Source organism: Ictidomys tridecemlineatus, chromosome 15, assembly GCF_052094955.1.
Source record: "Ictidomys tridecemlineatus isolate mIctTri1 chromosome 15, mIctTri1.hap1, whole genome shotgun sequence".
NCBI classification, from domain to species: Eukaryota; Metazoa; Chordata; class Mammalia; order Rodentia; family Sciuridae; genus Ictidomys; species Ictidomys tridecemlineatus.
Genome location: NC_135491.1, coordinates 28137863 through 28165387, shown reverse-complemented (window position 1 = coordinate 28165387; position 27525 = coordinate 28137863). Strand labels below are relative to the sequence as shown.

The 27525-nt window shown below is 44.4% G+C and overlaps 1 long non-coding RNA gene across 1 annotated transcript in view; it reads right to left on the bottom strand.

The window, feature by feature from the left end:
• Positions 1-2727: 2727 nt before the first annotated feature.
• LOC120888086 (uncharacterized) overlaps positions 2728-27525 on the bottom strand; it is a 71823-nt gene continuing 47025 nt past the window's right edge. Inside the window, exons 3-4 of the long non-coding RNA XR_013430853.1 lie at positions 10619-11213; positions 2728-6370 (exon numbers count right to left, since the gene is read on the bottom strand). This is a non-coding gene — a long non-coding RNA (uncharacterized LOC120888086). The remainder of the gene's footprint in view (positions 6371-10618; positions 11214-27525) is intronic.

Genomic DNA, 27525 nt, shown 5'->3' with positions numbered 1-27525 from the left:
TACAGGGACTCTCTAATTAAAATGTAAAGGTTGCTGATCACTGCATAATTAAATAAGGTGGCAGGCGGTAGGCGCCAGCTCTCCAGGAGTTTCCAGGCCCCTTTATTAAAGCCACCTTCCTGGCCTCCCCAGTGGACCCCACCAGTCAGGCCTGGAGCTGTCCCTGGTCCTGACAAACGCACTGACTTCCAAATGGCCCCCAAGAGCAAAAGTGCTCTGGGAGGGCATCTCTCCTAACTACCCCATTACCCCCGCCCCATTGCCGATCCTGAGGACCCTTCTGGTTTTCTTTAGAACCCATTTTAGAACTAATTAGTCAAGAAAAAGAAGAGGAGGAGAGTAGAGTGGAAAAAGGACCAAGCCTAATTAACTCCCAGTCACTGCAATCTAAATATAAAGTTCCTAAAGCTGAGGTTGTCCCCTGTTGATGTAACCTTTCTCTCTTTTTTTTTTTTTTCTAATCTGCCAAGAGGAGATGCTTAAGAGTTGGACTAGAAACAAACCTCAGGTTTGACACAGAACTTAGGGCTGCTGAGCATGACACCGTGTCTAGAGTTTCGCAGGTAGGAGCAGGTGACAGGGCGCTAAGCCAAATTCAGCAGTCCAGAATGAGGAAGCAAGTATCTTTTAATATCGCTAGCTGGGAGAGTCACACTGAGAGGGCTTTCTTTTCAGAACTGCAGAAATGACTCAGTGACTCAAATGACTTTACCCCTTCAAGTTTATGGATACTCTTGGTGTTCTCTGTATCTTTTCTTCTGTGTCCTCCCTTCTTTATTCTCTCCTATTTTCTTCTGTATCTTCTCTCTTCTCTTTCATTTCCTTCATTCTTTTCTTTCTCTCTATGTCTTCTTCCTTTAATGCCTCCATCACTAGCTATCATGTTACCACTGTAACTAGAACAAACGAAGTTTTCACTCACTCTGATTTTTATTATTTTTTTTTTAGAGAGAGAATTTTAATATTTATTTTTTAGTTCTTGGTGGACACAACATCTTTGTTTTGTATGTGGTGCTGAAGATCCAACCTGGACCGCATGCATGCCAGGCAAGCGTGCTACCGCTTGAGCCACATCCCCAGCCCCAATCACTCTGATTTTTATGTGTAACTCCTTGCCTTAGCTAATTTTTATTGGAATGGTTTCAAACTAGTATGTGTTATGCCATAGATCATAAACAAAGTTGGGAATGGTATTTTAATAAAGACCTAAGAGTCTCCAGAACCATAGCAGAAAGTAGGTGCATGAGTTAGTATAAGCTAGCCTGCAGTAACAAATAGGCTGAATCATGTAATGGTCCAAAACAATAGCTTTTTTTTCTTGCTCACATAATAGTCCAAGAGAAGTCCAGGTTTGGGAATTTTTCTCTTCCCTAAAAAGTTATTTAAAGACACGGGTTAAAACTGGCTCTGACATCTTCAATGGGTGGCTTCCAAGATAGTCAGAGGAGGAAATAAGTGTGAAAAAAGAGATTTCTAAAGACCAGATCTGGTAGTGCAACATACCATTTCCACTCACACTCCATTGACCAAAAACAAAAGATATAAAGAACACTTGAAACATATTAAATATAAATATATAAATATATTTAACCACATCTTATGAGAATGAAAAACCCAATATTGGTGACCATTTATCCAAAAAAGAGAGAGAGGTGACAAGGAAAGAGTCATGAGTGGAGAAGTGATGACCAAACCAAGAGCCACATGTGTACCGCAGAAAATCCCATAGTCTTAACACAGAACTTTCCTCCAAGGGTGGGAGGCTGAGTTTGATAACCAGAGGGTCACATCTACCCAATCAGGATGCTCTCCTTTGTGCATCCATCCTTTTGGAAAGTCACCTTGATGCAGGGGTCAAGGACACAGGATTCAGTTTCTGAATCAGATAAAGAGATTGTGACCCAGATGCACCTCTTTCCATATATGTAACCTTGAACAAGGTTAATTTCACCATCTGTAAAAAAGAACAATCATGCTTTCTTTATTATGATGTCTCAAGATTATTACATGGTATGAAAGATGCCAAATTGTTAGCATGATGACTAGCACGTGGTAAGCAGTAGGTGGATGGTAATGATTAACATTGCTTCTATCACCACCACCACTGCTGTACCATTGTCCTTGCAGTTTCTTCTGCCTTAATAGGAGTTCCCTACCTATTTCTGCATCTCATCTGAGCCCTGTGTTCTCCAGGAAGCCTTTTCCTTCTATTTAACTTCTAATGGCCTGCTTATGGTTTGTGGCACCATATTGAACACTGTATTGTTTTGCCCACTATGGATGGATGTTCCATAAAGGTTCAGTATTGTTTATCTTGTTTATTTTCTGTGTCTCGGAACCTAATACAGTGCCTGGTACCCAAGAGTTGCTCAGTTATCATATTTGGTGAATGAATGAATGCTCCATGAGTCTCAGGTGCACCCATGTCAAAGAACCATTCTCTCTTTCCTTTTCCCCCTCTTTCCTCCAGCTCCACAGGTCTTCTTTCTATTCCTTGAACACAACAACTTTATACTCATGGTGTTCCTTATTCTAGAAACACTTTTTCAAATGACATTCTCAAAGCTGGCTCCTTCCCATCATTCAGGACTCAGCCCAAATGTTACCTTTCTGAGAGGTCTCCTCTGGCAACACTATAGAGTCATTTTCTACCAGTCACTCACTGTCTTAGATTGTTGTCTTAATCTGCTTTTGGGTTGCTATAACAAAACACCCCAGAAAGAGCACTTTATAAATGAAAGGAAATTTATTTGGCTTGTGTTTCTGAGAAACCCAAGGTCAAAGGTCCTCATTTGGCAAGGACCTTCTTGTTGTGAAACAGCATGGTGGAAATTATCCCATGGCGGTGGGGGGAGAATTTTGAACTTGCATTTATCACAAACCCACTCCCACAGCATCAATCCATGCATATGAAGGGCAGAGTCCTCCTGACCTCATCCCCTCTGGGTTGGGGTCGTGCTGTGAGTGGCACCAGTGTGGCACGGGGGTCGGGCCTCATCCCACTGCATCGTCCCTTCCCTGGATGCAGGCTGACCGTGGGGAAGGGAGGAGACCTGGGCAAGGTTCTTGTTCATCCACCCTTTTTTCACTAAGTGCATTTTCTAGAGAGTAACTCAGCTGAGAGGAGACATGTCCACCTCCTCCACTCCAGCACCTGGGGAAATGAAGGCCTGTGTCCTGAAGGGAAATGACCTGGTGGCGCACCACAGGGTCTGCTGCCTCCACCCCTTAAACTGCTCCCTTCATTGGATCTGTCCTGTGAACTATTCCTCTGGGATTCTGGGTTCTCTTTTTCTTCCACCACGAGGGGAAGACTCCAGCCCACCACTGAAGCCACCCTCCAGGCTCCACTGGATACTCACGGCCTCCTCCTCAGCTCCTCATTCTAGACTCTCCCACCTTTGACCAGCAAGCTGGTCCTTAAGGCTTATGTGGTAAAGCACATCGCTTGCCTGGGGGGGTCTCAGCCATGGTCACCATGCCCTCCGTCTGCCACGGCGGCTGCATGTATCCACTTATTGACAAATTGGGGGCAAGAAAGGCCCCTATGAATTACCTGAAGGACAAACGTACCCTCCTGCCCCTAGTGTCTGATAGCAGCACCACCTCCTACCAGGAACATGAAATGACAGGGTGGCAGCCTCATATAACCTGATATTTAATGTGACTCTGGCTGTGTCTCCTGGGGGCAGCAACCTGCCCAGGGAACCAGGGTCTCTAAGCTCGCAGAGCCCGGAATTGCTGGTGACTGCCTCAACCCTGAAGGGGGAGAACCGGGTAACACTCATAAACGCCACCACCTTCGCTGTCACACAAAACCCTCATTTTTTTTCCTTACACAGCACACTTCTCACTTTCAACCGCCCTCTTGTTAAGTTGTCCTGTGGGTTTTCTGTCTCTGGGTCTAGAATAGAAGCTCCGTGGAAGCAGGGACTCATTTGGCATCTTCACTGCCCTACTCCAGTGCCAGACACAATGCCTGCCTCCTAGTAGATGCTCAGTCGGTCCTGTTGAACCAGTGAGCGAACGTGAGTGATTGAGTTGTGGTGTCCTCAAAGGCAGGCTCTGTTCCCTGCTGTTCTTGGAGCACAGAGCCAGGAGCTCAGTGAATACTCCATTGACCACTCCACCTCCCCTGCCCCCATCCTCTCGTGCCAGCCACTGTGACTCTCTGAAGGTGAGAGGCCTCCCTAACACAATCACAAGCTATTTTTGGTCTGTTTTCCACCCCCCTGTGGCCTATTATGGTAGTGAGAAGAGTCTGGCTACCTGGGGTTTGCAGTAGCTCTAAAGAAAACCAATCTTCCTCTCTCCGGAAAACCCTAGGAGGTGTCCTCTGTATCTAGCTCCAGGGCGAAAGCCACCCAGGGCTGTGTTTGCTGAGACCTGTGTGATTACATTTTGCCCAGGGAAGTGATTACTGGGTACACACAAGAGCCAGGGCCTCTCCTCCCTGCTGCCGACACACAGGCATGGGCCTCTCTCCCTGTCCTTCAACAATCGGTCTTCACTCTAATGAGTGAATTTCTCTTAGAGTCTTTCTCTTTTCTCTTAGAGTCTGCATCAGAGAAGATTTCTCTGATGCAGACTCTAAGAGGCCTATTTCAGCTAATTAGATTGTGAGCTGGAAGACCCTGGGTTCGTTTAATAATCTTCTATTCCGGACTTAACATGTTCATCTAGTTTGAATATTTGAGGGGGAAATTCAGAGAGAAGCAGCATGAGAGGAAACTGATTTTTTTTTTTTCCTTGAGACTCCACAAGCAAAGAAGGCAGAGGTGACGAGGCCTATCCAGATAGGCGTCAGACGGGTGGATGTGCTGCTGGGAAACACAGTTCTGAATCACGCTCCATAACCCTCTCAGTTTGGGGGTGCTGTGACTATTCCCTCTAGAGGGAAGAATGGCGGGAAGTCTCATCTTCTTCATCGTTGAGGAAAAGCCTTGGAGAAACAGGCTAGTGCCATGGCTCTCAGACAGGACATACCCCTGAGCAGCTGTGTGAACCTTCCTGCCCACATAGAGACCAGGGATTTGTCCATGGGGGATGGAATCCTCGTTGCACCTTATAGCCCTGGGGGGTCTTAAACAGGTTGCCTAATTCTGCTTACATCTGTGCCCTCTTCCGTAAATGGGGTAAGAATATACCATCTACCTGTGTTCAGAGCAGTCATCTAGAAAATAACTGTACAGTGCTAACCACAATGGCAGACTAGAACACCTTTTGAAGACATCGTAGCTACTATTATCATATTCCTAATCTGCAACACGGAGATATTAGCAAAATCTGCATCCTGGGGCTTATTGTAAGGTGTAAATGAGAAGATGTATGTAGTGATTTGAACAGTGCCTGATAGGTGTCTTTGTGAGCGTAGGCTATGACAACACAATGCCATTGACTAAAAGATTTAGGCAACCGAAATTTGTTTTCTCATAGTTCTGCAGGCTGGGAAGTTCAAGACCAAGGTGCCAGAAGAGTTCAGTCCCTGGGGAGGTCTCTTCTAGCTCACAGATGGCCACCTTCTCACTGTGTCCTCACATGGTAGAGAGTAGGATTTCTGGTGTGTCTTACTACAAAGGACATCACCCTAATGGCCTCATTTAACCCCAATTATCTCCTAAAGATCCCGTCCCCAGATACTCACAGTGAGGATTCAAATTCCAACATTTGAATTTGGGGAGGTTCACATCAAAAAATAAAAAATTAAAATTAATTAATTAATTAATTAATTTTTTAAAAAATGAATTTGGGGAGGGAAAAAGTGCAATTTGGTCCACAGCATTTATGTATCCGATAAACCTTAGCAGCTACAATTATTACGATTGTCATTGCTGAAGGAAGTTCATGGCAGTGCTGGGATCCAACCCATATCTTCAGTTTGACATTTACATTTCAGTGGTCTCTCCATTTCTTCCGACTCACTGCACTGGCTTGCAGCAAATATCCTTTACTGTTCAGAACCGTGCCTGCTGCTTTTCATCTGAGGCTGACATTGTGGAAGCTCCCTCCAAATCCCTGCAGGTCGATTTTGCCATTTCTGCATGCCCCTCCTCCAGCTTAGGGGGGGTCCTCCTGCCACCAACAAGCCAAGCCTGCACCTGCTCTTGGGAGGACTGCTCTTGGGCTCCTGGGGCTGTTTTGCATGCTCAAGCACAGAGCTGTGAGTTCCTGGGAGCTTACTTCCCCTCATGGTCAAGACTGCTACGTTGTGGCCTAGCCTACACAGAATCCCTCTGTGGGACTTTAGCTAAAATTTTGTACTCTTGCTTGGCAGCTGCTCCTTCTGGACTTGTCTCCTCTTTCGTTGCCAGTTGGGAGGACTTCCTTGATGAAATTCTTTGCACTCACGTCCTCATCTCAGAGTCTGCATCTGGAAAATCAAGCCATGACCTCGGTTCAACTCTTGGGCCCTCCATGACATTGTCCCTGGCCCTCTGAGTACTCTTACATGCATGAACCTAGTAAATCCACAAGACAACCCCCAGAAAATGAGGGCTTCCGTGACCCCCATGCTGCAGATGAGGAAATTTGATACAGAGAAAGGTCAAGCAACTTGCCCGACATCACACAGCTGGTAAGTGGCACAGATATAACCTGTTTTCCTGCCATTCTCTTGCCCCACTCCTAGCCTAAATGTGAGCTCTTAGGGTAGTGACTGCTTCTTCCTTCTCTTAGCACCGTGGCACTTTACTTAAAAGATAGAACACATGAGGAGCTCTGAAAATAAAGACTGAATGAACAAATGGCCTAAAACACTTGTTTAGCAGCCTCTTGGATCTTGCAGATAAAGCAGGTCATTTATGCACCTGCTCAGGGTGCTATTTTGCTTTGACCTCAAAGATGGCCTTCATTCGCAGGACCAAAGCCTTCAGAGGAGGTTAAACCAATTTGGGCACAGCCTATCTGTTCTTCTGCAGCTCTGCAGAACTATTCCTAACCACAAACCCATGCTCCGAGCAGACTGTTGAGAGGTAGCAATCATCAGCAGCAGTAATGATCATGACATCTATTGCTTATCAAGTACTTTCTATGTGTCAGGCCCTGTTCTTACTGAAACTCTATGCAGTTATTTTCTATTATCATCTGCATCCTATAAAAGAGGAAACAGGATCAGAAAGCTCAGATTATATTCCTGACTTAACAGAGCAGAGAGGAAAAGGGGCTGAGGTTTGCACCCAGTTTCATCCAGCTCAATATCATATACTCAAGCCACAGATCCAGAGGCCTCCAGCTATGTTTTCTTTGATCATCACTAATTAATTAAATTGTCTACATTAAAAAATATCCATTTCATTAAATAAAAATCTGGATTTTTGGCTGCTTTTGAAAATGATCAGATCTGGCAACTTAGAGCCCACATGGACATAATTTAATGGAACATCCCCAATACAGTTTGCCTCAATCCCAACCACAGCCATGGTTTCACAAATCTCTGCTTTACTTATTTCCTGGTCCCTGAAAGGGTTTAATTCACCATTTCTGTGTCCACCTTGCCAGTATCACTTTTTTTTTCTTTTTTGGTACCAGGGATTGAATGGAGGGATGCTTAACCACTGAGCCACATCCCCAGCCCTTTTTAATTTTTTTTTTTTTATTTTGAGAGAGAGTCTAAGTTGCTTAGGGCCTCACAAGGTTGCTAAGGCTGGCTTTGAACTCGGTGATTATCCTGTCTCAGTTTCCCAAGTCACTGGGATTACAAGCATGCACCAACCATGCCCAGCTAGTGTCACCTATTCATATAACAGATTCCTTCTCCCATCAGGGGATGGTGTGGACGTTTCACACCTTACAAAGTCCTCCTGTATCCATGATATTATTTAATCTTCAAAACAATAAAAAAAAATTTCCTGAGCAACGGGGCCAAGGTCTGTTGCCAAGCACAGTAAAGGCACAGAAGAACAGTAGGTAATCTCAGCCTCCCAGAAGGACACAGCCCTGCCTTGGAGACGAACCACTGACACTGTATCCCAGACTGGTCACAGAAGACATTGATGCTCAACAGAGTCAGGGCCAGAGAGGCAGAAAGTAGCTTCCCAGGTGACCTGGCTTAGCTTAGCTCAACAAAGTACCAGAGGCTGGATGGATTCATAAACAACAACAGAAATTTATTTCTCACAATTCTTCGGGCTGGGAGTCCAAGATCAAGGTGCCAGCAAGGTCGTACTCTGGCGAGGGCCCTCTTCTAGGTTGCAGACTTTGAACTTCTCTCTTGCCACGACAAAATAGGATAACATAGATCTCTGAGGTTCCTTTAATAAGGGCACTAATTCCTGTCCTGAGATCTCTACCCTAGTGACCCAATTTCCTCCTAAAGGCCCACTTTCCTGTACTACCACTTTAGGGATTAGTAGGTCAACGTGCGAACTTTGCAGAGGACACAAATATTAAGTTCATGACACAGAGGGAGTGGGAAGTTTCATGGAGGTGATGTCCCTGATGCCTCCTGAGGGAGGAACAGGACTGCAAGGAGATGAGGTGGGTATGCACACACCCGGCAAAGTCACCACCATGACGAGAGCTGACACTCCTTATTTTCAAGACGTGAGCTGCTCTTCGGTCTCAGATCCAAATCCTTGGCAGAGCTTCTGGGGACCTAAACCATCTGTCCCTGCCTGATTCCCTGCCTTGATCTCCCCCTCCCTCTTACTTGATCTCCCCCTCCCTCCCCCTCCCTCTTACTCAGCCCTCAGGACCCAGTGACTCTGCACGTGAGGCCCTCTTTCCCTGTCCTCCTTCGGCCCTCAGCCTAAACTCATTTCCTAAGAAAAGTCTCCCCTCTGCAGCAGAGAAGATCGGTCTCTATCATACTCAGGAAGTGCCCTTCAGAACATGTGTCATAGTTTATAATTACATATTTGTGGAGCTATGGGATTAATGTCTGCCTCCCCCTGCGACAGACTGAAATACGAGCCTCGGTTCTTTATTCCTCTCTGATTCCACCCGCTTTGCCGTGTGATTTTGCAGTCTTCGCCCCCTGACTTTGGGCACAGAAATAGAACTTGCTTTGGCCAGTAGAGTGTGGGTGGCGGTCATGAGGTCCCTATTCTGAATCTAGAACTGACAAGGCATTTTGTACTTCTGCCATCACCAAGAGAAATGCCCAGCCCAACACAGTGGTGCACACCTGTAATCCCAGCTGCTCGGGAGGCTGAGGCAGGAGGATCCCAAGTTCAAAGCCAGCCTCAGCAACTTAGCAGGGTCCTAAGCAATTTAGCAAGACCATGTCTAAAAATAAAAAAATAAATTTTAAAAATTTTAAAAAGGGCTGGAAATGCGGCTCAGTGATTAAGCACCCCTGGGTTCAATCCCCAGTACCAAAAGAGAGAGAGAGAGAGAGAGAGAAAATTGCCCACATAGTCCACTTGTAGGGCTAAGACACTGTTGTCCTGGCAGCGGGACAGTGACTTAGTAACCCCAAGATTCAGCCATCAAAGGAGGACAGGAATCATGTGGATGAGTCTTAGACTCAATTTACCACGTAGAGCTTCCCTACTGAGCCCAGCTAGACTAATCAACTTCTCTGTGCCAATGTATGGTGCGTATGGATGACAGACACGTAGTATGTCTTTAAATTGACTCATAATATTTCCTGGAGAGAAGGATCAAAATGGGCACAGGTAGTTCATTCAGCCTTAGAGTGTTTGCCTAGCATGTGCAAGACCCTGGTTCCCTAGCACTGCAAACAAAGAAAAGTAAAGAGAAAAACAAAGTGTGCACAGGGTTTATGGGCAAGAATGTTCAGAATAACATTATTTATCATCAAGGTAGCCCGGAAACAACCTAACTATCCATCCTTAGGAGATTGCTTAAATAAATTGCAGCATAGCACTCAGTAGAAGTGCCAAGCAACCTTGTAAAGTGCGAAATGGCTTGTTTGTGATGTTATTCATTACGGCATTATTCAAAAGAACAAAACATGGAGGAAAAATATTCAAATATCCATCAATAGTGAACAGGTTAAATAAATCGTGGAACAGTCATAGAATGGATCACTGTAGAGCAGTAAAAAGAAATGAAGGCGTGGCTCTCTATTCTTGACATAGAAAGTTCTCTGGAACACGTTGTAAAGTGAGAGAGCCACCCCTCCTGTGACCCTCATTTCACTTTGAGGGCCTCCTCTTGGCGTGAACCCGTCAGCCGCTGTCGCGGTGGCTGGGCTGGTCTCACACTTCATTTTTTAGCCTGTTAAGTTTAATGCCCCTGTGCTTGGTGAAGTAAAAGGAACAGCCTCTCCTTGTGGCTGCGATAGAGGTTTTAATCTTCTCTGGGAGATTCTACCCAGATAGACACAGTTCATATTAATTCGCTGCATGCAGCGGGTTGTGGGAATCAGCCAGCAGAGCTTAGTTAAATTTGGCAGGGGGGACGGGGGAAGGGAGGGGGCATATTGAAACAGAGGTGCTCTTCCTCATCATTCACTTCCTGAGCACTTTTCATGGCAGATTACCACCCCCGCCCCCAGCTCCCTCAACCCACACCAGGCATCAAGGTTCCAAGGCACTGTCTCTGATTTTTTCCTTCTGCTTGCCCCGCACAGTCCTTGAATAGGACATGAAGTCCTATAGGTTTATGCACCAAAATAGACATGTACTTCACCTATGTCACCAGTCCCGCTTACCATCAGCTCTCCCCTGGACCACTGCAAATAGCTTCCATCTCCTGCTTCTACTACTGGGCCTATTCCAGTCCGTTCCACAAATTGCAACCAGAGGAGCCTCAAATCACAAATTGGATCTCCTCTGCTTAAAGCCCTTCAGTAGCTCTCGACAATAGAGTCCAAGTTTCTTGACATGGTCTACAGGGTCCTGCATGACCTTCCCCATGCAGCACTCCCTGATCTCCATGGCTACCAGGTGCCTCTGGCTCCTTTTCAGTCCTCTCCAGTGAAGTTCTCCCAGAAGCCGGTGAAGATCTGGGTTTGAGTAGATAATTTGGGAGATGATCCCAGAAAGCACTGTGAGGGAGTGGAGAGAGTGGAACGGAGAACACAGGAAAGCCAGTGAAGGTACATGAGGAGTGGACCGCCTCCGTGGACAGCTGGAGCTCAGCTCGGCCGAGGGTGCTCTGCATCCACGTGCCCCAGATTGTCCCAGAATGCGCTGAGGAAGCTGGAGAGTCTATCCACCATGCCCCATCCCTCAGTGTTGAGCATCAGTCTGGAAACATACCTTTCCGCAACTCTGGCAGAGTAATCTTCTAGGCTAGAAAGCACCCTGAGAAAGAAGGGAAGAGGAAGTCATGACTCCAGATAGATGGAGGGAACAGGGGCAGGGCACCAACCGCCCCTGCTCTTTCCTCACTACTGGGTGTGTGGTCCCAAGCCAGCCACCAACCACAAAATCTAACCCATCCGTGAGGATGATGTCCATCAGCTATGTCACCAGACACACTGCTTGGTTCTACTCACGTGTTTTCACAGCAAGATTTCTCAATGGAGGAAGCAGGGCATGCGTGTACATTCTAGGGCAGGCTCCTTACCTTTATCGGAGACTGGCCTGGAATAGCCTTATTATTCTCTGTCTGCGCCAAAAAACATTGAGCTTGTTCCTACCACATGAAATAATCTCTGTGAAATTATTTTCCCCTAGTTCCTTCCCAGGATTCTAATGGTTTACATGGTCCCACCTCAGGGAAACTTTCCTGACTCCCTATCTGAAATGCCCACCAACCCATTATGCATTAACACAGCACCCTATTTGTTTTCTTCAAGGTGATAACCACAATTGACACTTACTCTATGAATTTGTGGGTTGGCGTATTGTCCATTTCCCCCACTGTCCTTACAGAGCAGATCCTTGCATGGCTCCTGTGTCATATACAGCACTAAGCTCAGAGTAGGTACTCAAAACTCAGTGAACTTATAAATGAATAAATTTGCATTCAACATCCCTTTTCAGCTACCTCATGTGATGTTCTGCTTTCATCAGAAGACACTTAGTGCTGATGGGCCCTCCCTAGGTATCAAGTAGGAACAAAATTCCCCTGTGCTCACAATGGTGCTCCCACAACAGACCCTATACCATAGCTCACTCCTTAGGGTGTGCACAGTGCTCCAGCCTACTTCCCAACCCCAAGTCTCTTCTCCATCCCTGAAGTTGAGTACCAAGTCCTTTGAAGCCATCCAGCACAGTTTAAAAAAAAAAAAAAAAAAGCATTAGCTTGGGATTAGATGCACAGCTTCAAAAACCCCAGCCTTGCCATTCATCCGTCATGTGACCTTGAGAAGTTGATTTCATTCCTGTGGATTCAATTTTCTCATGGGGATTGTAAAAACTGTTAAGTAGGATTTCTTAACCCAAGCACTATTGACATCATGAGCTGGATAATTCTTTACCAGGGGGTAGACTATCCCATGCATTATACAATGTTAGAGAGCAGATATCCAGACGCTTGATGCAAGTAGAATGAATTCCACCCCCTCCTTGTCACCACCAAAACAGCATCTCTAGACATGGTCAAATGTCTCCTGAGGGGTTGGAGGAAATCACTGATGGTTGATAACGCGGTGCCTGGCAAGTTTTGACCCACTCTGATCTCAGTTTCCTTACATGCAAAATAAGCATCATAATGGTGCCCATCTCTTGTTTTGCTGAGGAGATGAAATGAGATAGCATAAGCAGAACACTATTCACAGTGATTGGTTGGGTTATTGCTATTTTTATTGGAGTCCTCTTTTACATCACTATGTCTTCAATCTAATCAAACCGTTTTCCCAGAAGGCCTTACAATTTCTACCATATTTCCCAGAACTGAAGCTCTTTCCCTAATCCCCAGTTACGTTGGGTGCTATGGTTTGAATGTTTTTGTCCCCTCCAAAATCTATGTTGTAAATAACACCCAGCATCGGAAGGCATGGCCTTGGGAGGTTGAGTCGGGAGGGGTCCACATTGATGAACAGGATCAGGGGCCCTTAAAAAAGAGTTTGTTGCAAGGAGTTGGTCCCCTTTTGTCCTTCCACCTTCTGCCACATGAGGACACAGCATTCCTCCATAAGATGCAGAAACGTAATCATCTTGGAATCAGACTGGATCCTCACCAGACCGTGATCCTTCTGGTACCTTGATCTTGGACTTTCTGTGCTTCTGGAACTGTTAAACGTTTCTTTTCTTGATAAATTTCCAGTGTGATTGGGTATAGTGGCACATACCTGGAATCCCAGCTACCAAAGGATTATGAGTTTGGGGCCAGACTTGATGAGACCTTGTCTGAAACAATTAAAAAGGGCTAGACCCTTAAAGGGCAAGAAGTAAAGAATCAATAAATGGGATGGAGTCAAGCTAAAAAGCTTCTTATCAGCAAAAGAAACAATCAATAATATGAAGAGAGAGCCTACAGATTGGGAGAAAATCTTTACCACATGCACCTCAGATAAATCACTGATCTCCAGGATATATAAAGAACTCAAAAAAACTTAACACCAAAAAAAACCAAATAACCTAATCAATAAATGGGCTAAGGAACTGAACAGACACTTCACAGAGGAAGAAATACAGTCCATCAACAAATATATGAAAAAAGTGTTCAACATCTCTAGCAATTAGAGAAATGCAAATCAAAACTCTAAGACTTCATCTCACTCCAGTCAGAATGGCAATCATCAAGAAGACAGGCAAGGATAAATGTTGGCAAGGATGTGGGGGAGAAGGTACACTCATACATTGCTGGTGCATCTGCAAATTGTTATAATCACTTTGGAAAGCAGTATGGAGATTCTTTAGAAAACTTGGAATGGAACAACCATTTGACACAGCTATCCCACTCCTGGGTCTATACACAAAGAACTTAAAATCAGCATACTATAGTGATGCAGCCACATCAATGTTTATGGCAGCTCAATTCACAATAGCTAGACTATGGAACCAATGTAGGTATTCTTTAATAGATGAATGGGTAAAGAAGATATGATGTATGTATTTAATGGAATATAACTCAGCTTTAAAGAAAAATAAAATTATGGCATTTGCCAGTAAATGGATGGAGTTGAAAAATATCATGCTAAGTGAAATAAGCCAGTCCCAAAAAACTAAAGGCCAAATGTTTTCTCTGATATGCAGATGATAATTCACAATAAGGAGGGGCACTAGGGAAGAATAGAGTTACCTTAGATTAGGTAAAGAGGAGTGAAGGGAGGGGAGAGGAGGAGATATGGGGATAAGAAGTAGAATGAAACAGACATTATTACTTATGTACATATGTGACTGCATGACTGATGTGATTCTACAACATGTGCAATCAGAAAAGTGAGAAATTATACCCCATCTGTGTATGTCAAAGTGTATAAATGCATTCTACTGTCCTGTATCACTAATTAAAACAATTTTTTAAAAAAAGGGCTAGGGATGTAGCTCAGTGGTAGAGTACCCCTGGTTTCAATCCCCAGTAGCTCCCCCATAGAAAAAACAGTCTGTGGTATTTTGTTATAACAATATAAACAGACCAAGATATCAGCTCACCTTCTAAACCTAATGTGGCTGATGTGTTGGAAGCCTCATGGAGCATTTGATTACTTCATCTTGTCAAACAAGAGCTGACAACCTCAACTGGATCAGAATATTAAAGAATGGTGATTGAGTTTCCAGAATACCTTGATTTCCTTCCCAGTTGAACCTTCTTCAGTATCCAGCATTTTTAAAGTATCTTTAAAAACACTGCAGTGACGCTGGACACAGTGACACATGCCTGTAATCACAGAAACTCAGGACTTGGAGGCTGAGACAGGAGGACTGCAAGCTTGAGGTCAGCCTCGGCAACTTTGCAAGGTCCTCAGCAATTTAGTGAGACCCTGTCCCAAAAATAAATAAATAAATAAAAATATAATTTTTTTTAAAGGCTGGAGATGTAGTTCAGTGGTAGCGCACACTGTGTTGAATCCCTACTACCAAAAATAAAGAGAAATAAAAGGAAGGAAGGAAAAAAGGAGGAAAGGAGGGAGGGAGCGAAAGAGAGAGAGAAAGAAATTGCAATAAGGTTAATAAAGCATTTGAGGATGTTAAACTCTTCATTACCTTTTCCTAGGGGGCCAAAGAATGAGATGTGGGCTCCCAATAAGGTAAGAAAGTCTGTGGTCAGCCACAGTAGGAGTCATCAGGGAAACGTAGCTCTGTGTGCTTGTGTGTTTATTCTTTTTTTTATGACAGCAGAATGCATTATAATTCATATTACACATATAGAGCACAATTTTCATATCTCTGGTTGTATATAAAGTATGTTGACACCAATTCATGTCTTCACACATGTACTTTGGATAACAATGACCATCACATTTCACCATCATTTCTAACCCCATTTCTTCCCCTCCCACCCCTCTGCCCTATCTAGAGTTCATCTATTCCTCCCATGCTCCCTCTCCCTACCCCACTATGAATCAGCCTCCTTATATCAGAGAAAACATTTGGCATTTAGTTTTTTGGGATTGGCTGACTTCACTTAGCATTATCTTCTCTAATTTCATCCATTTTACCTGCAAATGCCAGGATTTTATTCTCTTTTATCGCTGAGTAATGTTCCATTGTGTATATATGCCACATTTTCTATCCATTCATCTACTGAAGGGCATCTAGGTTGGTTCCACAGTTTAGCTATTGTGAATTGTGCTGCTATAAACATTGATGTGGCTGTGTCCCTGTAATTTGCTGTTTTTAATTCCTTTAGGTATAGACCAAGGAGAGGGATAACTGGGTCAAATGGTGGTTCCATTCCCAATTTTCCAAGAAATCTCCATACTGCTTTCCAAATTGGCTGCACCAATTTGCAGTCCCACCAGCAGTGTGTTAGTATACCTTTTCCCCCACATCCTTTCCAACACTTTTTGTTGTTTGTAGGCACAATAGCTGCCATTCTGACTGGAGTGAGATGAAATCTTAGAGTGGTTTTGATTTGCATTTCTCTAATTTCTGGAGATGATGAACATTTTTTTCATGAATTTGTTGATTGATTGTACATCATCTTCTGAGAAGTGTCTGTTCAGGTCCCTGGCCCATTGATTGATTGGGCTATTTGGGGGGTTTTGGTGCTTTGCTTTTTTAGTTCTTTATATACCCTAGAGATTAGTGCTCTATCTGATATGTGAGGGGTAAAGATTTGCTCCCAAAATGTAGGCTCTCTGTTCACCTCACAGATTGTTTTTTTGCTGAGAAGAAACTTTTGAGTCCATCCCATTTATTGATTCTTGATTTTAATTCTTGTGCCACTGAGTCTTATTGAGGAAGTTGGGGCCTAATCCCACATGATGGAGATTAGGGCCTGCTTTTTCTTCTATTAGACGCAGGGTCTCTGGTTTAATTCCTAGGTCCTTGATCCACTTTGAGTTGAGTTTAGTGCATGGTGAGAGATAGGGGTTTAATTTCATTTTGTTGCATATGGATTTCCAGTTTTCCCAGCACCATTTGTTGAAGAGGCTATCTTTTCTCCAGTGCATGTTTTTGGCACCTTTGTCTAATATAAGATAGTTGTAATTTTGTGGGTTAGTCTCTATGTCCTCTATTCTATACCATTGGTCCAACAGTCAGTTTTGGTGCCAATACCATGCTGTTTTCGTTATGATTGAAATGTACCTTTTATAAGGAGAAGAAAGCAGTTATAATGCTCCTCAGTCTTTATTTTAAAGAGTTAAATCATTGTGCATAGCAATACATACATACCCATGTTCATAGAAGCACAATTCACAAGAGCCAAACTATAGAGCCAGCCTAGATGTCCACCCATGGATGAATGGACAAAGAAAATATGATATATATATTGAAATTTTATTCGGCCATAAAGAAAAATGAAATCATGTTATTCGAAAGAAAATGGATGAAACTTGAGAATATTATATTAAGGCAAATAAGTCAAACTCAAAAGTCAAGGTCACACATTTTCTCTTATATTTGAAGGCTACGAAGGAAAAAGGAAAAGAAGTCACAGGAGTGGGGGTGGGGGATGTCATAAAATTCCAAAGGAGACCAGTAGGAGCAGAGGAAAGGGAACAGGGGGGGAGGGGGTAAGGGTAAATGCTGGGGAAACATATTGACCAAATTATATTGCTATGCTGTACGCATGAGCAAATGTGCAACAACGGGTCCCATCATTATTTATAATTACAATGCATCAATAAAAAAAATATGGGAAAGAATTTTTAAAAAGAGAAGCAAATGGTTGTTCCCATCCTTGGAGACCCTGGAAATCTGGGTGCTGTCAGATTTTCATGTGCTAGAAGTAGAGCTGGTACCCCTGATCTTGGGGCAGGTCCTCCCCCAATTAAGCAGCTTCTCTCCAACCATCCTGCTTCCCTGACTGCATGACCAGGAGCACTCTTCTAGTTATCCATTCTGTTCCAACACATGGTCTGTCTCCTCTCTGGCCCCTGACTCAGCTAATCCTTCAGTGAAGTTGAACCTCTCCCCATGGGTAAGCCCCTCCCTTGGCCATAGAGAAAACTGGAATGACATGTTTCTCAAATGACAAGTTCCAGATTCATTCACTCAACCAAGCAATATCTCCCAAGTGCCTGTGTGTGTCTGGTGCATTGCCGCATCGGGGACTCCAGGATGAACCTTCATTAATCTTGCCCTCAAAGATTTCACAGTCTAGTAAACTTAGAGGTTTCCCTGTGTATATGGCAATTTATGTGATTAAGAGTTTTTATATGTATTTTTATTTTGTGTATATGGCAGTTTATGTGATTAAGGGTTTTATATGTATTTTTATTTTAATCATTCTTGGTAGAAATCTTTCTGAGGTTATTATAAAAAGTCAGGGTCTTTGTGTAGGGAAAGGGGTCCCGGGGGTTGAACCAAGGGCTTCACATATGCTCTGCAAGTGCTGTACCACTGAGCTATATCCTCAGCCCTTTTTAGAGATTTTTTTTTTTTAATTTAAGTCAAGGTCTTGCTAAGTTACCCAGGCTGGCCTCAAACTTGCCTATCTTCCTACCTCAGCCTCCTAAATACCATAAATGTCACTCTGTCTTAAACGGAGCAGGAGGCTTACCACGGTCTGCGTTTTTGCTGGTGAGCCAAGGCTGTGAATGACAGCCCCAACTGCAGAGCAACCTTCTACAAGTGCCCATTTCAAACTATGATTTTTTTTTCAACCTTTTTGTTTTCTGCAAGGGCTGGGGCTGCTGTGATTTTTAGTATATTCATACCGCTCCTTTCTCTGTGACTATCCTCTGCCACCCACAAGCAACAAGATCCTGCCTGTTTTCCAGCAAGCCACCACGTTCAATAAGCACAAGTGATGAAGCAACACAGCTTGAGAGTAGTTCTTCCCTACCCTTCTTCTGGCTTTCCCGACCTGCCTAGGATAGCTTACTCCATTTGTGAACACTGAGAAGTGAGTTTTATTGTTACGTCCATTTTACAGACGAGGAAATTGAGTCCAGGCAAGTTAAGTGCTCTGTCTCAAGTCACAGTCGCAGAGCCAGACATCAGACTCAGATGAACCCACTCTAAGTTCTAATGCCCGTCCACTCCACTGTTCTCCTGGGAGGTCTTCACATGCAGATGCAGATGATCAGAGAGCTGCTGGACTCTACCCAAATCCAGAATCCACAGTCACCATGGAATAACTCACCGTGTTTCCTGTGGGTTATTTCCGATGCTGTTGAGTATATGAAAGAGCATCATCAAGGACCTAAGAACCCGACAGCCGGGAACATGAGTAGACGGCAGCGGGGAAACTGGTGAGTCATTCCATAAGGAAGGAGCTGGGAAGGTTTAGAATACATGGCTCAGCGGGGCTGGACATCCTCCGCTGAAGATTCTGCTTTTCACCAAGGGTGCCACGTCAGCCCTGAGTCAGAATTACCTGAACAAGGAGGTAATAATGAGCTACCTGCCCAGGAGTAGAGGACAAGGGTCAGAAGTACTGTGCTATTCAGAGACAGGATATGTGACGGTGGTTCTTGCATTCATTCAATAAATACGGATGGAAAATTAAGTACTTGCTACACACTGCGCCAGGCACACTGACCTAGGCAGACAAGGGCCACTGTCCTCTGGAGCTGGCCTTGTAGTGCAGAGGGAGTCCACAATCAATGAATTTGAGAAAGGAGTAACTTCACATGGGGAGAGGAGAATACCTTTCCAAGAAGGTGACCTTTGAGTTGGGACATAAAGGGATTAAAAGATTATTCCAAGCTTACGGAACAATGGGTGAGGAAACCCTGAGAACCCCCACCCCCATCCCCACCAAGGCTGAGGGAGATGAAAGCCATCTTCCACCTGGCAGACTGCAGGCAGAACTGTCCAGGAGAAAGAAACACGGAAGAGTGGACCCAAGAGGAATGAGGCCTCTGCCTCCCGCGTAGCTTTGGTGTTAAGAACTGAGACGGGAAGAGATTGAAGCAAAGGAAACTTCCAGATGACCTGCAATAGCTGAAGGATTGTAAATATTTGATGACAAGTATTGATTTAGTGATTGATAAGGGTGATGATGAAGATGAAAGAGAGACCAAGCTAGCAGAGGGCATTGCTGCTGCCCCTCCTAAAAGCATGTGGCCTTTCTCGGCCTCAAATAAAAGACAAAGGGGACCCGAGCATGGTGGTGCACACCTGTAAATCCCAGCTACTTGGGAGACTGAGGCAGAAGAATCACAAGTTCAAGATCAGCCTGGACAACTTAATGAGACCCTGCCTCAAAAATTTATTTTTTTAAAAAAAAAAAGGGGATTGGGGTTAGGATATATCTCCATGGTGGAGCCCTTATCTACTATGCACAAGGTCCCGGGTTTAATGCCCAGTAGCAGCAAAGCAAAATGAATCTGTACTATCCCTGATTCTTTCCCCCATGACATGCTTGGAAATCCCAGGGACCATTCTCGCTGCCCACAGACATTCCTGCCAAGTCCCTGCTGGAATCACAGGCAAAATGAGGTTCAGAGGCTTCCCTATTTCTGGAGTTAAATGCTACAGTCGAGCCAGTGTGTCTAGTGGATAACATGCCCGGTTCCCCCCAGACCATGAACATCCGAGAGCAGGACCAGGTCTTAATCATCGCTGTGGTCCCACCACCTCCCCTGGGGTCTAGTGCATAGTAGATGCACTAGAAGATGGAGGAATGGAAGAATGGAGGAAAGGGTGGATAGAAAATATATCATATATACACTTTCAGTCAGGGCTGGGCACTGAATGGCTGTTCAACAGTAGCTAATTGGTTTTGATAGGCCAAGGTAGGTCTTCACGAAATGCTCCCTGTTGGTGGTAGTTGGGTAGATTTTGAATGACAGTTTCTTCAGATACTGATTCAGTACTCCACAACAACTTCTCAAACATTTTTATCAAATCAAAAAAAAACATTGTAGTTTAATGCTATTATGATTTGGATATTAAATGTCCCCAAGGCCACTGCTGAAGGCTTGGTTGCAAGCCTTTTTACTATACCCGTGGTGCCACTGGGTACAGTAAAACCTTTAGGAGGTGGGGCCTGGTGGAAGGAAGTTAAGTCATTGGGGCTTTGTCCTTGATGTGATATTGGGACCCCAGCCCCTTCCTTTCACTCTCACTGCTTCCTGGCCACCACCAGGTGAGTGGCTCTGTTTCATTACATGCTCCTCACCATGAGGTTCTCCCTTGTGACAGGCTCCAAACCTCTGATACCTCTGAAACCATGAGCCAAAATTAACATTTCTTCTTTAAGTTTGTTTATCTCAGGTATTTTATCATAGCAACAGAAAGCTGACTAATACAAGTACAAAAGGCAAAAAACACTGGAGTTGGGTCCAGATTTCCCATCCTGTGTACATTTACCAGATTTCCCATCCTGTGTACATTTCCTTAGGCCTCTGTTGTTTCATATGAAAAATCAACATGAGTGTGCCTGTCCCCAAGATTTATGGTAGGAATAAAATGGAATATTGTTTTTGATAGCACGTTGAATTTTTCAGATCAATGTGCATCTATTGAGTACCCGCTGTATGTTCATCCCTGAATGAAAGAAACAAAAGACAATGTCCCTACTCTGGAGGGTCCCATAGTCTGGCAATTAAGACAGGCTCAGGAATAGGAAAATGACTGCTAATTTTGTGCCAATTTGTCTGGCCCATAGCGCCAGCTATTTGGTCAAATATTATTCTGAATGTTTCTACGAAGGTATGTTTTGGATCAGATTAACATTTAAATCAGTGGATTTGGGGGAAGGGGGCTACTGAGGATTGAACCCAGAGGCACTCGACCATTTAGCCACATCCCCAGCCCTTTTCTGTGTTTTATTTGGAGATATGATCTCACTGAGTTGCTTGGCACCTCGCTCTCACTGAGGCTGGCTTTGAACTTGAGATCCTCCTGTCTCAGCCTCCTAAACTGCTGGGATGACAGGCGTGTATGACTGCACCTGGCTAAATCAGTGGACTTTGAATAAAGCAGATGCCCTCCATAATGTGGGTGGGCCTCATCCAACCTGTTGAAGGTCTGAATTGGATAAAGAACGACCTCTCCTACATGACAGGGAGCTCTGCCAGCAGATGGCCTTTGGTCTCAAACCCGACTCTCCCAGAGGTTTCTACCTGCCAGCCTAGCCCTTCAGATTTTGGACTCACTAAGCCTCTCCACAAGCCAATTCTGTAAAATAAATCTATCATCTACACACCAACCACAGCTGGTTGGTTCTATTTCTCTGGAGAACCCTAACTAACGCAGGGACAGTAACACTCTAAGGATGGTCCCTGCAGACCCTGTGCCACAGAACACTGAGAAGCAGCAATGAAATCTGTCTGGAAGGGTGCGGAGGCCTTTGGATGCAGAAGCTGGGCCCTGGAGGCCAAGTACCTGTTAGAAATGAGAGAAGATCTCCCAAGCATCCCTCAAAGGACCACGGTCCCTCCTTCCCTTTCCCAGTAGTAGTGTGAATTTTGATCCAGGTCTTTGCCTGAGCCATTCAGCTGATTGTTTGAGCCCTCAGCTATGTGACCTGAGCCAATCCCCTACCTTCTCTGAGCCTCCGTTTTCTCCTTACTAAAAGCCTTCTTCAAAAGTAAATAGCTGCATGCCTACTTCAATGGGTGCGGGAAGGCACTCCACACCCTGGAAAAGGCCTCACAAGTTGGGTGCAATGGCCTACACCTGTAATCCCAGCGGCTTGGGAGGCTGAAGCAGGAGCGTCGAGAGTTCAAAGCCAGCCTCAGCAAAAGTAAAGTGCCAAGCAACTCAGTGAGATCCCGTCTCTAAATAAAGTACAAAATAGGGATAGGGATGTGGCTCCGTGGTCGAGTGCCTCTGAGTTCAACCCCTGGTACCCCTCCCCACCCACCCCCAAAAAAAGCCTTACAATTCTTTGTCATCATTAAAATGTTGAGTAAACTAATATTCTCAGGAGCCTCAGTGAGTGCCTTTAGACTTCTGTCCAAGAAAATAATGAGGAAATGGGCTTCTGCTACATCATGTATTATTTAAACGAGCTGTAAAGAAAGACAACACCCGAACAAATTTAAATAATCAAATGGTATTATAAAAATGAGGGACTTTTGTATCTTGAGATTTCATTAAAGAGACAGCATCTTGCCCTAAGCCAAGAACACAGTTGGAGTCAAGGCCTAGATGTCCAGACCTGAACTTGGCATCAGAGGGAGGAAAAGTAGGTGGGCTGAGCTAAGGAAAGCATTACCCATGGGGGGATGGGGTGTCCTCTGGGCCACCCTCCCTCCACTATGCAGAAAATCAAGAGGACAAAGATGGCATCTGCCTTGGCTGAAGACTAGGGTCGTCCTGGGATACGCAGGTGACCCTGCAGCCGGCCCCACACTGTCATGAAATCCAGAGCCTGACCACAGGCTCCCGAGAATCCGGGTAGTCCAGTCAAGGCCACCAGCTGATTGCAGACCAGTCACTGCGAGCCTGAGCCTCCTCACCCGGCCTCTGCTTACCCCAGACCCCACTGGACCAAGCCTCTCTCTCAATGACCAGTGTTAGCTTAAGGATAAGGGAGGACGCCCTGTGCACAGAAGGAACTAAATCCCTGCAGAATTCAATTGGCCTCTGCATCCATTTAGAAGATTAAAAATATACCTGGCACATACTGTCTCCCTCTTGTGAGGGGAGAGCTACTAACTAGACTGCTCCGGGGATGTTTCTTAAGTCTCAGGCCAAATTAAAGTCCAGACGTACATTCAGGTATTGAAAAGTTCATATGTCTACAACTTCAAACCGAAAAAGGAGAAAAAAAAAAAAAAACCAAAACAGGATAGAAAAGCAAGACATCTGTGAAGGCAGTCAGAGCCCAAAGTGATGGTGTGACTTTTGAGGGCCTGAGACCTGGGTTCGAATCTTGATTCTACTCCCTGATCTTGTGTTTCTTTACTTGACCTCCCTTTGCATCAGTTTCTGTATCTCTCAAATTTAGTGATAGCTCTTTATAGCTCTTTCTTCAGGAACATTGTGAAGATTACAGACCAGGGGATGCTATTGGCTAGTTGAGAGTGGGATTTCAATAAATAGACACACTTACTATTATTTCACCCAAAGAAGTGGTTCTTAATGTTTGCATTAAAACATATTGGATAATCATCTTGCAATGTAAAAACTAGACAGCAAAATAGACTATAATCAAAGGAACAACACAGCATGCACCATGTAGAACATCTAATTCCATGCTACCGTTAGGTTTTAGAATTGAACATTTTCATCTTTATTTTATGCCCGATGCAGAAATGCCTCAAGTTTATTTACCAACTAGACACTAATGTGCATTCTAAGGGAAATTACCCTCACCAGGATCTATCTATGGTTGTAAAATGTTAAATAACAAATCACTTAGTAAAAGTGATTTTTTTTGTTTGCTTTTAAATAAAGATGAGAGTGATAGTGGAGTTCATAAAAATAAGTCTGTCAGATCTGTGCCTGGTTCTTTTCAACACATCCCTAAAAGCAAGGGTCTGCCTGCCTCCATTTATCTTAAACGGAACTGAGACTCTGGGAAAGGAGACTGCAAGTGATAAATTACATCTTAGGGCACAAAGTCAAAGGTTAAATGTATTATTGCTCACCACAGGCCAACCCTAACCTCAGGATTAATGCCATAAACAAAAAAAAAGGAAAAATATAGTCAAGTCCGTGAAGGTTGCAGCTTTAGTCTCCAAAGAATTACAAAAGAGAAATGATGACCCCTACCGTTCGGAACAAAAACAGACAACACAGAGAGGAGCTGGTGTGGAAGGAGGAGTCGTTTTTCTGAGAACTCAAAGGACACAGGTTCCCACAGTAGAAAGGGACCAATCGAGGACCAACCAAGCAGGGCAGCTTGGCTTTCTCTCCAGATAGATCTCTACCAGCCCCCTGGTAAAGTTAGAGCTACATGTGTATTTGCAAAACAGAGACAGAATGGATGAGAGGGACTGTTTTGGCCCTGGGTATAAAGCTTCAAGGTAGAATCCTCCCAGGCACAGACTGATCTCTTACTCCCAATTCTATAATATCTGCTAAAGCTGGGACAAGGGGTAAGGGGCGAGGGGTTCTCCTGCATCCTCCTGCTCCCCTACAGATCTGCCCCTTCTGACCTCAAAACCCATAGCTCACTTTCCAATTCAGAGGCCCCAATCTCCACTGTAGATCCCACTGTAATGAGGCCCTCCACCGCCAACTGAAAGTGACATATAATCCCTCTTTAAAGAGAAACAACCCAGGGCTGGGGATGTGGCTCAAGCGGTAGCGCGCTCGCCTGGCATGCGTGCGGCCCGGGTTCGATCCTCAGCACCACATACCAACAAAGATGTTGTGTCCGCCGAGAACTAAAAAAATAAATATCAAAAATTCTCTCTCTCTCTCTCTCTCTCTCCTCTCTCTTTAAAAAAAAAAAAAAGAAAAAAAAAAGAAACAACCCAGTGGTGCATGGCGTATGGAGTAATCCCAGCAATTCCAGAGGCTGAAGCAGGAGGACCCCAAGTTCAAGGCTAACCTGGACAACACAGACCACTCCTCAAACCTGAAGTTTTAAAAAAGGACAAGTAAAGGAAGGAAACCAAGGGGAAAAAGGAGAGGGGAGGAGTAAACACTAGGGAACAAAACTGACCCACATATATTTTTCTATTGTGTGCATGTACGAATAAATAACAACAAATCCCACTGTTATGCATAAAAAACTAAATAAGGAGGAATAGTCCATGATCCAGTGGCCCAGATCAATGGTTTGAATCTTCAGTGTTGTCCACCAGCTCACGTGCTAAAGGACTAGGCATCAGCCTGGGGTGCTATTAGTAGGTGAACGCACATTTAGGAGGTAAGGCCTAGTGGATAGAAGTGAGGTCACTGGGGGTGTGCCCTTGAATGGAATCCTGGGACCTGACTCTCCCTCTTTTTCTGCTTCCCAGCTACCATGAAGCAAGCAGCCCTCCTCCTCCAGCACTTCCACCATGATGTGCTACCTTGCCACAGACCCAAAAGCAGCAGGGTCAAATGACCATGCAATGAACCAAAATAAACCTTTCTTCATTTTAAGTTGTTTATCTCGGGTAATTTGTCACAATAACAGATAGCTGACTAATACACCCAGTCTCAGAGTAGACAAAGCTGAGAGGAGCCTTGACTAAGGCCACTCAAAATAGCCACCTGTGGTAGTTAATGGTGCTGTCAAATACTTCTGACCCCTCTGTGATTAGATGGGATCATATGAATAGTCCTAGTCAATTCTTTCATATATACATATATAAAACATATTTATGTATTTATTTGTTTGTTTTAGTTGCAGAAGGACACAATACCTCTATTTTATCTATTTTTATGCGGTGCTGAAGATCAAACCCAGTTCCTCACACATGCTAGGCAAGTGCTCTACCACTGAGCTACAACCCCAGCCCCTCTGGTCAATTCTTTTTTAAGCAGAAATTAGGTATTTAGTCACAAGTGAAATAGACCCTCCACAGTTGTTTTTTTTTTTTTTTTTTTTCACAATGAGCAGAGTTTCTCTAGCCCCCAACCCACAAGACCCAAGTGACGGTATAGTAGCAAAATAAAACTTGAGACTGGAGGGCTATTTGGGGGGATGCAGCAGAACCTGGGCCCTCATGAATGACTCATCAGCCAAGGTCACAAAACAGAGACTCTCTGCACTCAGGAGAATACTGAAGTCCAGAGGGAATTTGCGAGGCTGCATCAGGTAAGCCAGACCTTAGGCACTGCCTGGTTGAGAAAAACTAAAGTCCTACTGACACCTGTGCTGGCCAAGGAGGGCACTTCCTTATTTTTTTTCCCACACCATGGCATGTGTGAAAAATGTTAATGGATACATGGTTCCCTGCAGATAAATTGAAGGAGAACTGAGGTATCTACATAGGATTCGGTAAAAACGTGTTTTCTTAACATTATGTAACTGTAACATACATAATAAAATGCAAAGTTGTTAGAGAACATATAAATTACTGAATTTGATAAACTCTTCATATCTTAGTCTGTTTTCTGTATTACAGGAGAATACCTAAGATTGGGTAGTTTAAAAAAAAAAAAAAAAGATGTGCCTGTCATCCCAGTGACTCAAGAGGCTGAGGCAGGAGGATGGCGAGTTCAAAGCCAGCCTCAGCAAAAGCAAGGCGCTAAGCAACTCGGTGAGACCCTGTCTCTAAATAAAGTAGAAAATAAGGCTGGGGGTGTGGCCCAGTGGCTGAGGGCCCCTAAATTCAATCCTGGTACCCTCCTCCCCGCAAAATAAATCAATAAATAATAAGAAATAAAAGGGGCTGGGGATGTGGCTCAGTGGCTAAGCATCTCTGGGTTCAAAAAAGAAAAAAAAGGAAAGAAATTTTCCTTGGCTCATTGTTGTAGAGACTGCCAAGTCCAAGAGCATGGTGCCAGCATCTGGAGAGGACCTTGCTCTGCGTCCTAACGTGGTAGAAATGCAAAGCAGCAAGTGGGCGCCTTCCTGCTAGAGAGGCAAACATGACGGGCAGCGCTGCTTTACAAAAAGCCCCTCTCCTGAAAACTAATCCAGTTCTGTGGGAGTGAGGACTCACCCTTGAGATAATAACCCAATCCCACAAGAAAAATATTAATCCCCCCCAAAAAAATGCCACCCCCTGCCTTTTTTTTTTTTTTTTTTTTTTTTTTTTTGATAGCAGGGATTGAACCCAGGGAGACTTAACCACGGAGCCACATCCCCAGTCCTGAGCTTCTGGGATTCCAGGCACACACCATGACACTCCCACACTCCGCAGACTACCACCTCTTAAGGGCCCCACCTCTCAACTCGGCCACAGTAGATATCAAATTTCAATATGACTTCTAGACAGCACAAGCCATATCCAAGTCCTGCAAATCTATTTTGAAATCTTTCTAATTTTTTAAGCTGGGCGTGGTTTGACAACTCCGACGTTTTTGCATTACATTTTGTGCTTGAAATGGCCATATGCTTCCTGATGAGTCTTGTTAACAAATTCTTGAGAGTCAACCTCCACATCAAAAAACTTAGATGCAGCTGGACGCAGTGCAGCTGGACACAGGGGTGCACCCAGGAGGATGAAGGAGGAGAATCACAAGTTCTAGTCCAGCCTAGGCAATTTAGGGAGCCTGTTTCAAATCAGCTTTTTAGCTGCTGTGACTGAAAGGACTCCATCAGAACAAATGA